The following is a 14089-nucleotide window of genomic DNA, read 5'->3' as shown; positions in this document are numbered from 1 at the left end:
CAAAAGCACCAAAACACCGGCAGTGTTCGTGATGCCCCTAAATTTGGTCGAACTAGAGTTACTTCTAACAGGGAAGACAATGCTATCAAGATCCGCAGCCTAAGAGACAGATATGAAACGGCTCCCCAAATCCAACGACAGTGCAATCTTCTTTAAAAAGTGCTCTCTTTCTGCTGTCAATAACAGATTAAAGGAATTTAATTTGTGAGGATATGTTGAAAGACGCAAGCCAATGATTTCCGTAAAGAACAGAAAGCGCCGTATGGACTTCGTCAGATGCAATAAAGATCATGACTCTTCATGTTGGTCAAAAGTGCTTTTTAGCGACGAAAGCAAGTTCCATAGGCTAGGCAGTGATGATAGGCAGTACGTCCATTGGAGGAAAGACGAAGAATTTAATCCTAGCTGCAAAGTGGGGGAGGTTCAGTTTTGGTGTGGGGAATTATTAGTACTAATAGTCCAGGGCCTATAGTTCGCTTACAAGGTCGAATTAATTCGACCAAGTACATTAATATGTTGAATGATCATTTTCTACCCTACTTTGGTCGGAATTTGGATGATAATCTCATCTTCATGCAGGATAATGCTCCTATTCACACAGCTGGCAATGTCAAGAGGTTCCTGGAAGAGCATATTTCGTGTTTGGATTGGCCTGTATAATCTCCAGACCACAATCCTATTGAAAACGTATGGCATTAGATCAAGCAATAGCTACGCAATGATTAAATTTCAAATTTGGAAGAACTTTGGACAATTTTTTTTTTTTAAGTGGGGTGCCCTTTTCCCGGAGTATTGCTGCAGTCTAATTCAAAGAATTCCCCAAAGATTGCAGGCTGTCAAATTGCAGATGGGCTATTCTACTAAATATTAACTACTTCATTGTGTTTCTGTTGTATTTGTGTTGCATTAATATCCTAATGCTACATTTAAATAACAATTTTCCATTGTTTTTTCCTCTTCAATTTGAAGTTTTTTTGTTGTTTTTTTTATTGACGTGAACACTAGGATATTTCAATTAAAAGTCAAATATGAACAGATAAATTTATAGAGGAATAAAAGGCAAATAAAATGAGTTTGCTTAAACATTAAATTTAGCTTAGATTTGCAGTTTTTGAAAAAATTACAACTGCGGATTTTCTTTTTGCTGCCTGTGTATCTTGGCAATACTATTTTTCTTTTCTGGTTGATTTTAATGAAATTCGTAATCTACGTTTTCTTCTTGTGATTTTTTTAATATCTTATTAAGAAACGCAAGAAGATCAGTTATATTCTGACGAAACAATTTTTAAAAGATTTCTAAAATGAGGAGAACTTTGTCAAGCCGATACATTTGCTTGAGCTGACATATTAAAAAAAAACTTGCTGGCAACTATTGGAACCGAAATAAACACCAACGCCAACAGAAGAATTATTCAAAATTTAAATTCTCTAAATGTACGTGTTCGTAAACACTTATTCTGCATATTTATTAGTGCTGGGATGATTAATCAGGATCAGAACCGGAAATAATTTTAAATTCGGAACTCTTTCGGGTATGGGAATCGGTATTATAACCCGAAAAAATGGTGTCTATTTTCCGATGCCAAAAACGATTCTCTCGGTTAAAAAATCAATTGGTAGTAATAATATCCTGATAAATATTCATTGATTTTAAACTATAAGTAAAACTAAATATCGATAGGTAGGTTGCCGTAAAGTTGCTTCTTCGTGGGATGATCTTGCCAAGATATATTAAACAGTGTTCGTAGCATACGGGTGTACGTGCCATCTACCTTCCCTTCCAATCTTTTGGTGAGTATCCAGGTTGTAGCACCGTAAACAATGACAGACTCCACTACTGATCTGAAGAACCGCCTTTTCAGTTTGTCAGTAAGCCTTGTATCTGTAATTATATCGAAATCGGGAATTTAGAACAGAATCGGTAATTGTATCGGAATCGAAAAAATAATAGAATCGTCGTATTACTAATATTTATCATTTACTATTTTTTATACAGTTACTTATTACTTATCCTAGTAATGTAGTTTTAAAAAAATTCAATATACGGCATAATCGCATTGACACACCGATTCTCGTCGATTAAGCAAAGTTAAGCAACGCTGAGACTGGTTTGGGAATTCTATGCGCTGTATGTGCTCTCCGCTTATCTCGGCATTTGTTTCCAGTCGTCTTGTACATACACTTCACTTGTCACTGGTATTTAACAATGTCGACTAAGGAGATGTGTGGTTGGAGATTGCGCACCTCCTGCCACAAAAATTCCACTTCGTGGATATCCATAGGTTGTTAAAGACTTAAGGAACTCTTTAATATAGTTCAATATATACGGTTGGTGGTCCTTTTCTTCAAAATCTGTTGCTCCGATTTAACTTGTGTGCTTAATTTCGTGTAAAATTCCTATGTATTTTATGGTGTAAAAAACTCAAAAGTTCTTTGGGAATACATATTTCTTCAATTTGAAGATAGGTACTTACGGTAGTCGCTACGTGAAGTTTGCCAACATCGACGGCAAAAATAGAGCAAATGATACTAAAGAATTCGTATATAACGTGAGAAAGTCGTGAGTATGCGATGGCATTTACTTTGCCGCCATCGCCATCCCCACATACGTCAACGTAGTTCGGTGTCATCCTCCAGTGGAGAGGAAATGTCAATATACATACTGTTCACTTCATATAGTTTATTTTTTTGGTATGCCAAATTAATGGAATGTGTGACAAATTGGTCCACCGTGACAATACCAATAAACAAGCTATAACGCAATTTTTTTGTTTACATTACAAAGCAATAACTGAGATAATTATGCAATATAATTACCTTACAAGTATCTAGACTGCGTGGAGTGACGCGAGTTGTCCTACCAGGCGAAATTCGCCTTGACACAATTCTGCAATCTACAGGCTAGTTGAACCATAAGACTCTTCTTCCATAGTTCACCTGAACTGTTATTTACACCCTTCCCACCGCAGCAGTATTGCAGATAAGGTTGGATAGCGAGGAAAATCAAACCAGCACCTTTAAAGGAGGAACACTCTGGTCTTTTAAAATTTGCCTGGGCGGTCCTGACAGAATTCGTTACAAACGGCTGAGCTGGTTTTAATTAAATTTTACACAAATGTACTTTATGTACCTGTCAGTGTTCTTAGATATGTTTTGTATCGGAATGTCTTCGATAAGTATCGAAAATCGATGATCAAAAATATACGATGAAAGAAGGAACAAACTAAAGTTAACACCGTATATAGCCTAACATCAAATGTGCATTTAAAAAGTTTTATTAATACACAAGCAGAAAGTCCCAGCATATAAAACCAACAGTAGGTTCTTTGATGTGACAAGGGCGCGTTTGAAATGAGTGTTTCTGTTTAGAACACAATTGAAACAAATTTAAGCCATTCTCAGAGCACAAGTACAGGGTGTCTAAAAAGTCACTAAAGGATTGAAAATCTTTGTCATTTTACCATTAATTTTTTTTTTTTTTCTCTATTTCAAAAATTTAACAGATAATATTTTGGAAACTAATTATGGATAAAGATAACATTGAACAACGTACGCAAGTTGTAAAATTGTTTTACCAAAATCAGGGGTCAATTGTTTTGACTCAAAGAGCTTATCAACAGCATTTTCATGTAAGAGATAGCCTAAGTTACAATACAATTCGAAACATGATGCGCCGATTTGAAGACCAAGGAGCTGTACTTGATCTTCCGCGAGCTGGTAGATCTCGAAACGTTATCACAAATGAAAATAGGGAAAGACAACTTGAGATATGTTGAAGTTCACTATACAATATTCTGCACAGTTTAAAACTCTTTCCTTATCAAGTGCAACTTGTTCAATACTTGAAACCTGAAGATTTTCAAACACGGTTCAATATGCAGTTCAAATGCAAGAACTTGTCAGAAATGACCCCAATTTTATGCAAAAGTTGCTCATATCAGATGAGAAGCTGATTTTGATTTGAATGTTAACAAACAAAATTACAGATTTTGAGGCTCTGACAATCCAATAGCAATTCATCAAAAGCAGTTGCATCCCATAAAGTGCACTGTATGGTGTGCAGTAACGAAGGAGAAGATTGTTTGACCTTATTTTTTTGAAGATCAATTCAAAAATGCTGTCACTGTTACTGGAGAGAAATGCCGGACTATGATTACAGACTTCCTGCGCCCACAAATTCGAAATAGGCTTGGATTATGATTTCAACAAGATGGGGAAACAGCACATACGGCGAGAGACACCATGGAGCTTCTTACGCAATGCTTTGGCAATAACATTATCTCTCGCTATGGCAATGTCAAATGGCCACCACATTCCCCAGACTTGACTGGCTCGGAATTTTTCTTGTGAGGATATCTTAAAGAAAGAGTCTATGTAAACAAACCGCAAACTCTGCAAGAATTAAAGGAAAACATCAGGAACGAAAATATCAAGAACAAAATAAGGGAGTTAAATCGCAATCCAGAGATTCTGCAATCTGTCATGAACAATATTTTGGAAAAAGCACAAATATGCAAAGCTGAAAATGAGCAACATTTAAGACATTATTTTTCATAAATAAAAATTGTTTGAATTTTGCATTTTTTTTTAAACATTTAGCAATGACTGCGTTAGATTGTGCTAACATTACAGAAAGATATCATAATTAATAAAGAATCTATTTAAGTTCAAACCCCTTCGGTGACCTTTTGGACACACTGTAAACAGGCCCGGTATATAAAATTAATAGCAGGCTGTTTGATGTGACAGGGTCGTATTCGAAATTAATGTTTCTGTTTAGAGCACAATTGAACGCTGATACTTGATTTTTGAATTTTAATCTTTAATTCAAAATATTAATATAAAAAAATAATTTATGAAATCAACAGTAGGTTCTCTACAGTGCAATGTAGACTACATTATGTTGTTGACTAAATAACTGCGAGAAGAATTGAAAAATGGGCGAGTATACCGATTTTGATGACAATAGAATATACGAGGATGAAACATTTGTTGATCCTCATCCATCACCGGGCAACATCGGTCTCCCTGCTAGTACTCTATATTTGGTCCAGAAGAAATCCAAAGAAATCTATTTGAATGCATAACTGTTTTTAAACAGTTCGTAATACATTAATGTTTGGTGCTATTCATTTGTAAATTTATTATTCTATTTTTTCTATATATATATTCAATAGTTTCGTCTATATTAAAAGTAATTAATTCGAGTTGCTTAATAAAAAAAAATAGGATGCTAAAACAAAATGTCTTGAATTAATCCAATATATCTACTGGGAACGAATGACTGAACGAATAGCTGAACGTAAAAAGCGACATTGTTTTTGCACCAACCTTATATATATATATATATATATATATATATATATATATATATATATATATATATATATATATATAAGGTTGGTGCAAAAACAATGTCGCTTTATATATATATATATATATATATATATATATATATATATATATATATATATACTAGCAGGGAGAGCCGACATCAACGAATGTTTCATACTTCAAACATTTTTATTTTCATCAAAATCAGTGAAATCCGCCATTTTTTTTAACTAAATCGATTGATTACCTGCTCTTGTCGGGGACTCATCGCGGTCCATCCGGAAGAAGCATTATATGCATTTTTGCAATGACTTAGCGCACAATACATTGTAGTCTACATTGCACTGTAGCGAACCTACTGTTTATTTTATAACATTATTTTATATAATGGATTACATTAGTTTAAAATGCAAAAGTCAAGTATCGTGGTCCAATTGTGCTCTAAACTAAAGAGATTAATTTCAAATGCGAAAACGTGAAATTCACTGAAAATGATTTTCTTTGTGAAAAATAAAACTACTTAATCAATTTATATGATTTTTGGAATATGATATTTTCTTTACGGATACGTACATTATACAGATTTTGTTTGGTTTTCTTTTATTTGGGAAGGGGAATTTTGCCAGCCCCGAAAATAGTTATCTTAAAACAATGATTTCTATTTATTTAAAAAAAAAAAGAGAGAGAGAGAAAGGAAGGCGAATATATGCAATGTTGTCCCCGTTTACACATCGAAAATATGTAGACACTCGGGACACACACGTTGTAGACTCAGTCGCAAGGGGGACAAAAAATAGGAAAAAAGAAAGAACTGCAACTCCTGTTTCAGGTTTTAAGAAAATATCTTCATTCCTGATTCTCCCGGCATACGTTACTTCTTGTTAGGGTTACGACGTCCACCAAATCTTTAACATGATCGTCTTCTCTAACGTGCTCCCCCACTTTATGGTCTTTCGTATGCATTTGTATCGCGCATCCGCGCTCTGTTACAGATGTTCTTAAAAATGAAAAAAAGAAAAAAACAAACAGACGAATAAAAACAAGACAGAGAAAAAAATAAATGAAGAAAGAAAGAAAAAAAGATAACGACCTTTAAAATATGTGTAAAGTAGAGAAAGACAAAAAATGGGGCAGAGTAAAATTTGCTTCGAAATAAAGGAAAGAAACATAGCAATAAAAGAAAAAACAGAAGGAAGAAGTTGGAAGAGAAAGAAAAAGACAGAAAAAAAGAGAAAGAAAAAGGAAAAAGAGAACAAATAATAATAATAATAATAATAATAATAATAATAATAATAATAATAATAATATCATTAATAAAAATATACATAACATATAAGATAATAAAATCATTAATGATAAAATCATTGATAATAAAATTAAAATAATACTAGAAAAATCCCAAAACTTTAAGATTTAAAATTACCCCGATAAAAAAAAGCCACTCGGGGATAAGGGTTTTTCGTGGTGCTGAAAACGTATATCACATTTAAATTTGGGGCATGATATGAAGAAATTACTTTTTCAAAACGTGAGGGATCACTGTCCTATATAAATTTAACGAAAATGAGCACTCACTTTCTGTCCACCTAATAATTTCTTCATATCATAAAACAAATTTAACTGTGATTTTCGTTTTTAGCACCCCCGAAAACCAGCGCTGTTTTTATTTTTAACTAAGAGATTCGCTTATTTTTTTTTTATAAGTTAGGACGCTAATAATGCCGTCAGTAAGCTTACACGAGCGGTTTTTTTTAGGTGGGTATTCAATTATAGAACTTGTATAGATTTTAACAGGTGCTTCTATAGTTTAATGAACCGTTTTTCCGTATGTAACGTGACGACATAAACCATTAAACCATTAAAGCAGAATCGTTTAATATTTCACATAAACTCTGTTTACATTAGGGAGCTCCACAGCCCCCTAATGTAAACAGAATTTTTGTGAAATATTTAACTGCTGAATCACCTGTTAACAACTATACAAGTTGTATAATGAAAAAAAAGTATGTTTTTGTAAACTTACTGACAGCATAATTAGCGTCCTAAATTATAAGATGAAAAAAATGAACGAATCTTAGTAAAAAAACAAAAAAAAAAACAGCGCCGGTTCTCGGAGATGCTGAAAACGAATATCAGTTAAATTTATTTTGATATTAAGAAATTACTAGGTGGCCAGAAGGTGGGTGCTCATTTTATGTTAAATTCATATAGGAAAGTAATCTCCACTTTTTGAAAATAATTTCTTCATATCATGAAAACTACTTATCTGACCCAAATTTAAATGTGATATTCGTTTTCATCACCATCGAAAACCTATACAAAGGTTTTTGAGGAGTTAGAAAGAAACTTGACATTGACCGATTTTTTTTTTTTGTTCGAGAAAAGGTTCAAAGGTAAGTCAAATAAACACTTTTTTTTGTAAAGTTTTTTTTTCAAGAAAAATTGAAAAAAGTTGTTTTTTGGGGTGTTATTTTTTTATTTATTTTTTTTTTTTTCAAGCGAAAAACCTGAAAACTAGAAAAATTGAAACAAAACTGGGTGGGATAGATTTTTTTTCTTTTTTTTATATTAAAACAGATATTGTTGTTGTTTCCTCAAACTGTTGTTTTATTAATAGTGTGTGTGCGTAAATCGTATTCCGCATTCGCGCTAGAGGTCTTTCTCTGTTGCTCGCTCAAACGCCCACAATGGCAATTGTAGGCCTAGATTTGGCAAAAAAAAGGTACCAGTCCAGATGATGTAAAGGTTCGGCATGTGGTAGCCTGATACCTCCAGACATAGCCATCGCTTACCTTTCTTTGTCCACATTATTCAGAAGCTTTCGTCCGCGCCAGTAATTTTTTTCTTGACCAAGGCCTAGGACTCCAGTTGGTGTTTCTAGCTGCTCATTTATGGCTGTAAAATTCATGTTTTTTTTTTTTTACATTAAAGTACGAAATGGTGTGCTTTTTTTTTACTAATTTCTTTTCTTTTCTTCCTCTTCCAAATTGTCATCTGCTGCTTTGAATTTTCAACTCACGCGAACGCGCGTCGCATTGAAAACCATCGTGCTACATTGTCATTGGTTCAGCTTTATGTTTCGTCAAACGGCTTAATTTTCTCGGCGACGCTCGGCTTACTCTGGCTGTTGACATCATGTTCCGGAGAAAGCCGGGTGTGCGCTGAGTTACGTCTAGATCACTCTCTGCATGAGTACCAACCATTTTGTATTTGTTATTGTTGAGTTATCCGGGGGGGTTTCACTGAGTTTAGTAGTTTTACGCCGATATAATTCATCGTTCTGTTTATAATTGTTTATTTTTGATAAAAAAAAAAATTACAGCCATTGAACTATAAGTGGTTTGTTTGACATACTTATAGGTAAATATGCATTGAACAGATAGCATATTACTTAAAGTTAAATTCAAATTTTGATGTATCTTTTAATTTAAACGCAAAAAAAACAATTGGAACGCTGAAAACGTACACAGTAAAACAATACGTTGTAAAATGCTCTTATGGTTGCCAACGTGTTAATGTAGATTTATTTGTAAGAAAATTGCGTTAAAATAACTTAAACGTAATACGGAAATGAACGATGTAAAAAAAAAATGCAGAAAGTATTTAAAAAATTTTATTTGGATAATTTAAACGCGAAAACCCCCGTTGGCACGCTGAAAACGTACACAGTAAAACAATACTTTGTCAACGGGTTAAAGTTGATTTATTTGTAAGAAAACTGTGACAGTATAGTTGTAATACAGAAAAGTTGCAAAACATCCCCACCCTTCCCATGTTAAATAATAATTTCTAAATAATAGCATTAATATTTTAGTGCGCAGGTCAAATTCTGGAAAAGTAGCGATTTATGTTTATTTGTTTACGCTGTTATGGGTTTATGTTTATGTACGCATACGCAACCGGAAGTCGTAAACCGGATGTTGGGTTACAATACCCATTACAAGGTCATTTGAGTTTTATAATTATATAGATTTAATATAAAATATTTTTTTTTACCATATATCATATCATATACATCGCTATGGTATAATTATTACCATAAATCGGTATTTTTTTTTTTCAGTTAACCGACCCGTCGGCATTCACCTTTGAATTCCCGACTTTTCTAGGTTTTGGGTGACGCTGAGAACGAATATTGCATTTATTTCTTGCGCAAGCGAGTAGTTATTTATATTTAAAGACATTCAGTATCCAACGTAATCACTACAGTTTGGCTAGCAAGGTGGCCGCCAGTGCACTTACTAAAAAACACCAAAAAGAGCAAAAAAATGACTCCAGACCTCCTTTCATTTCTCATGATTGGACAAATAATTATTTTTATGATAAAAAAAAAAATTATTTTCGTTTTTTGACGCAAACCGATTTTTTTCTTCTGACGCCAACTCTGATAATCAACCCCGTCGCAAATTTACCGTTTGCATGGTATGAACTCCTGGACCCTGGGACATTTTGGAAAAATGTTGGTTTCAATAAAGTGGAGGATCATTTTTCTATGATAATTTAACCTAACATGAGCACCCACGCGTTGACCCCCCCCCCAAAAAAAAAAAAAACATTTTGTTTATATTGGGCCTGGGGGGATGTTGACGGCGGCCGGGGAGATGTTGGGGCATTGTTCTAATTGTACTATTTAGAAATGTTTCCTGTAAAGGTGTGTTTTGCAATGAGCATAAATAAAAGTCAAGATCAGACGTTGAAAACCATTGGCGTTGACCTGACATCAGACTGATTCAATCACGGTATGTTCTACGTCTTCATCAGGACAGTAAGTTCAGAAAAACTCAATATTCTGGCTCGAAATCAAAGAAGCAGAAATGTAGTTTACCATGAGGCTCTTCAATGAAAAGTTTACAAAAGGATATGATGAAAAACTGATATGATCTGTTTGTGGTATGTTTTTAGTATTCAATGTGTTAGATAAGATTTAAGCATCGAGTTGAAATTTACTTCCTTCTTACAACATCTACTTACTGGAAAGGTGCCCAAAAATCGCGTACCTAAGTGTGCAGAAAAGTCCCGTGCGATGCGCGGGTATCTTTGCTAGTATATATATAAAGAGAGAGAGAGAGAGAGAGAGAGAGAGAGAGAGAGAGAGAGAGAATAAGACAGAGAAACAAAGAATTGATGCAAATTAGACAACAAATGAAAGAAAGTGATAAACAAGCAGATAGAAATAAAATTTTAGATCCCAGAAAAAAAAGACGGTTTAAGTTAGCAGGGCAAAAATTTACTCAAGGACAAGTGTTAATGAGATTAGATGTTGATCTGAATCAGTTCGGATACTTGTGAAGATGGTTTACTGGATAGAAATTTTAAGTCATTCGCAATTGTATTTTTAATATCACTCGAACCGAGGACCGTAGCTTTACGGGTAAAGTACTAGGAAAAATTCATTTGTAAGTGTCACTCTTCGACAGGTTGAAGGTTCAAATCTCAATGCAGGCAATACTAAGGATACGGGCCATAACTGATGGAGTGAGAGCATTCTATTCCGTTCATTAAAAACGGGGGTTGCGTTCGAAATTCAGCGCAGACTACCGAGTTCGAAAGAAAAACATCCGAGTTTTACAAGATACATCTGAAGAAGGTCGGAGGTTACATCGGCTTAAACCCTGTGAAAATAACACTCAAGATGAGAACAATAGTTTGTATAATCCAAATAATCTAAATGATTAATCGTTATATCCAAAATTTCAGAAATAAAAATAGATAAAAAATATTTTACTAAACAATAAAAGAATAAAAGGAAATATAATTGTGAGGAAAAGGGGCAGACAGCGTGTAAGAGGGAGGGGAGAAGGTTGGAGGATTGGTGAGTGGTTCACTTGGCTGAATGATGTCCACTTGACTGCCTAAGGCTTCGACCGTCTCGTTATCAATGACTTAATCCTTCCTGGTGTGTCCTTGGGATTATTCAGCCTTCCTGCCAAAAAATACTTTACTAAGTATCTAATAATAGAAAAGACGATACTTTATTTTCTATTTTTTCATGGACACCATCTAAACAAAACAAATAGAAAAAATACGAAAAAAAAAAAAACACAACATTTGTTAATAGCATAATAACAGTCAAGCTTTAAAGAGATTATTGAGATCCGAGCGTTTGCCAAGGTCTGAAGGCCTCTCCGTTTTAGTTAATATCAAATCTTAGATATTAAACAAAAAAAAAAATTGCGCTGTATGCCTCACGGTCAATCTGGATATTTATTTTGTCTCGGACAGATTTGATCATCTATATACAGTGTTACCCGGATATAAGAGATCATAACATAAGACAAACGGATATAAGAGACATTCTCTCTCGTCCCAAATTAGAGCCTACAGTGTAACCCGGATATAAGAACCGAGGATATAAGTGTAATATATTCAATTGTGTTAAGTATCGATGTCTTACTTGAAGACGTCTACTGGGTGTGACAATTTTCCATAATATATTTCGGGGGATACCCATTTTCCAATGGTGCATGTGACAGTTCTATTCAAAGTATGCTGGATGGAAGAGTTGCTCAGTATTAAACGCAACGTTACATTCCTTAAAAAAACATTAAGCAAAAAACTGAAAGAAACTGAGAGATGTGCATTCGAATATTGCGATTTTTTTTCTAAATTGTTCACTTCTTGTAAGTAAAAAAAATCTATAGCTTAAATCGAAACCAAAACCTAAACACAGTCAGTCAAGTACGATAACCACTAGGTTAGCTTGCATGCGCAGTCGTAAAACAGGTACCAATTTTTCAATATTTGCCCCTTTTTTCTTGATGATTACTGATTAAAAGTTTTACCACATGTCTGAATACCATTTATACCAAATTTCAAGTCTGCAGAAAAAATTCGTTGAGTATATAGGTTGAGAGTTGTCCTCACATACACACATTCTCTCTCTCTCACACACACACACACACACACATATATATATATATATATATATATATATATATATATATATATATAAAGCGAGAGAGAGAGAGATAGTTAGATAAATAGATAAATAAATGCAGATCTGTGTGTGGGGGGGGGAGTTTTTCAACCATTAAACTATATGAAAAAATTTTTGGTCCTAAGACCGTCTCGTTGGAAAACTTCTTTGCTCATAAGTGAATTAATCTCTTACAATCACTGGATTAGTTTGCTTCCATAAATTTACGCTGTATCTATCAGGCGTTGCCCAGGAATATGTTTACTTTAATACTGTTGTCTATTTATTTTACACCCATGCTTCGTTTTATAAAAATACTTTGTTTTTAAATATAAGTTTAAAACATAATTTGGTACTCTTCACAAAAATAGATATCGAAAAGAATGTCAGTGTTTTTTTTCATCAGTTCCGTGTTTCCGAGATCAACGAATGTTTATTATTATTATTATAATTATTATAATTATTATTATTAGTAGTAGTAGTAGTAGTAGTAGTAGTAGTAGTAGTAGTAGTAGTAGTAGTGGCTCACAAATAGCTTTCACACAGTTCATCAAAGATCTCTCCTTAAGAAAAGCCTGTCTTGTTCCATGGAAGCTGAGTAACAACAAGTGTCCCCAGATTTCCAGTACTTTCCACCTCTTTCGATAACATTTTCAAATAAATTTGCATTATCGCAACAGCTGCTTGCCATTGATTTCTCGTCGGCAGCGGCCATTGGTCTTCACTGGAATTTGAGTGGCAGTAAGCCTCCCCAAGATCCCAGTTCTCTTCGCATTTATCCTTCTCTGGTCAATTCCTTGGTCATTCGTTCCTCCTTGACTCTACTTTGCTATTTGGTCTCACTCTTTTTTTTTTGGAGGGGATAGTGATGTGGCAATGGGGGGGGGGGTAGGGTTGGGTTAGAGAACTTATATGCGGTTTCAATGTTCTTGGTTCCATGTAGTGTTTCATGTTTTGCCTCTGCAGCAGTTTGTCTGATACGCGCTTGTTTCTCATATGTGTTATTTTCCACATTCAAGGGTTTTTCTTAATATTTCAGTTGTTTTCATTATTGTTGTTCGTTGTATTTGTCCAGTCATTCCTTTGATTCCAATTTCTCCCATTCTTTTTTCAAAGCTTTTCGGTATTGTTCCTAGTGCTCCGACTATTATAGGCATTATTTTGATTTTCTTCATCTTCCATATCCCTTTCAGCTCTCTGACTAGCTCTGTGAATTTGCTCCGTTTCTCATTTTCTTTGATATTCACCCTGTGGTAAGTCTACAATTTGACGGAACTTTTCTTTCTTGATAATTATTACACCCGGTCTTGCTTGGATGGGTTTATCAGTCTGTATGTCCATGCCCCATAGGATTTTGTGATTCTCCTTTTCAAGTACTGTTGCCGCCTTATGTTTTTATCACTTGTCTGTGCGTTCCAGATGCAGTTGTTTGCATAATTCCCAGTGTACTACCTTTCCCACTTGGTCGTTTCTGTTCTGGTATTCCTTTTGGGCCAATTTGCTACATTCACTTATTATATAATTTATCGTCATCTCTTTGTCCACAGAGTCTGCATTTGCTGTGTTCTTGTGTTTGTCGGTCTTTGCTTTGATGTGGTTTGTTCTTATCGAGTTGTTTTGTGCTGTAGTTATTAGGGATTAAGTTTCTCAGCTTATGTGCCCTTTTCGCATCCATGTCAAAGTGTTTTCGTTATTTTCATCTTTTGTAATTCTTATAAATCTTCCGTGTAGTTGTTTCTCTTCCCATTTTTCTTTTCTTGTTTTTATCCTTTGTCTTCCGTTTTTCTGTTTTATTGATTGTTTCAGTCTCCCGTTGCCATTATTATTATTATTATTATT

The sequence above is a fragment of the Euprymna scolopes genome, chromosome 6, assembly GCF_053919585.1.
Source record: "Euprymna scolopes isolate OS-2025 chromosome 6, ASM5391958v1, whole genome shotgun sequence".
NCBI classification, from domain to species: domain Eukaryota; kingdom Metazoa; phylum Mollusca; class Cephalopoda; order Sepiida; family Sepiolidae; genus Euprymna; species Euprymna scolopes.
Note: the sequence above shows the minus strand (reverse complement) of the source record.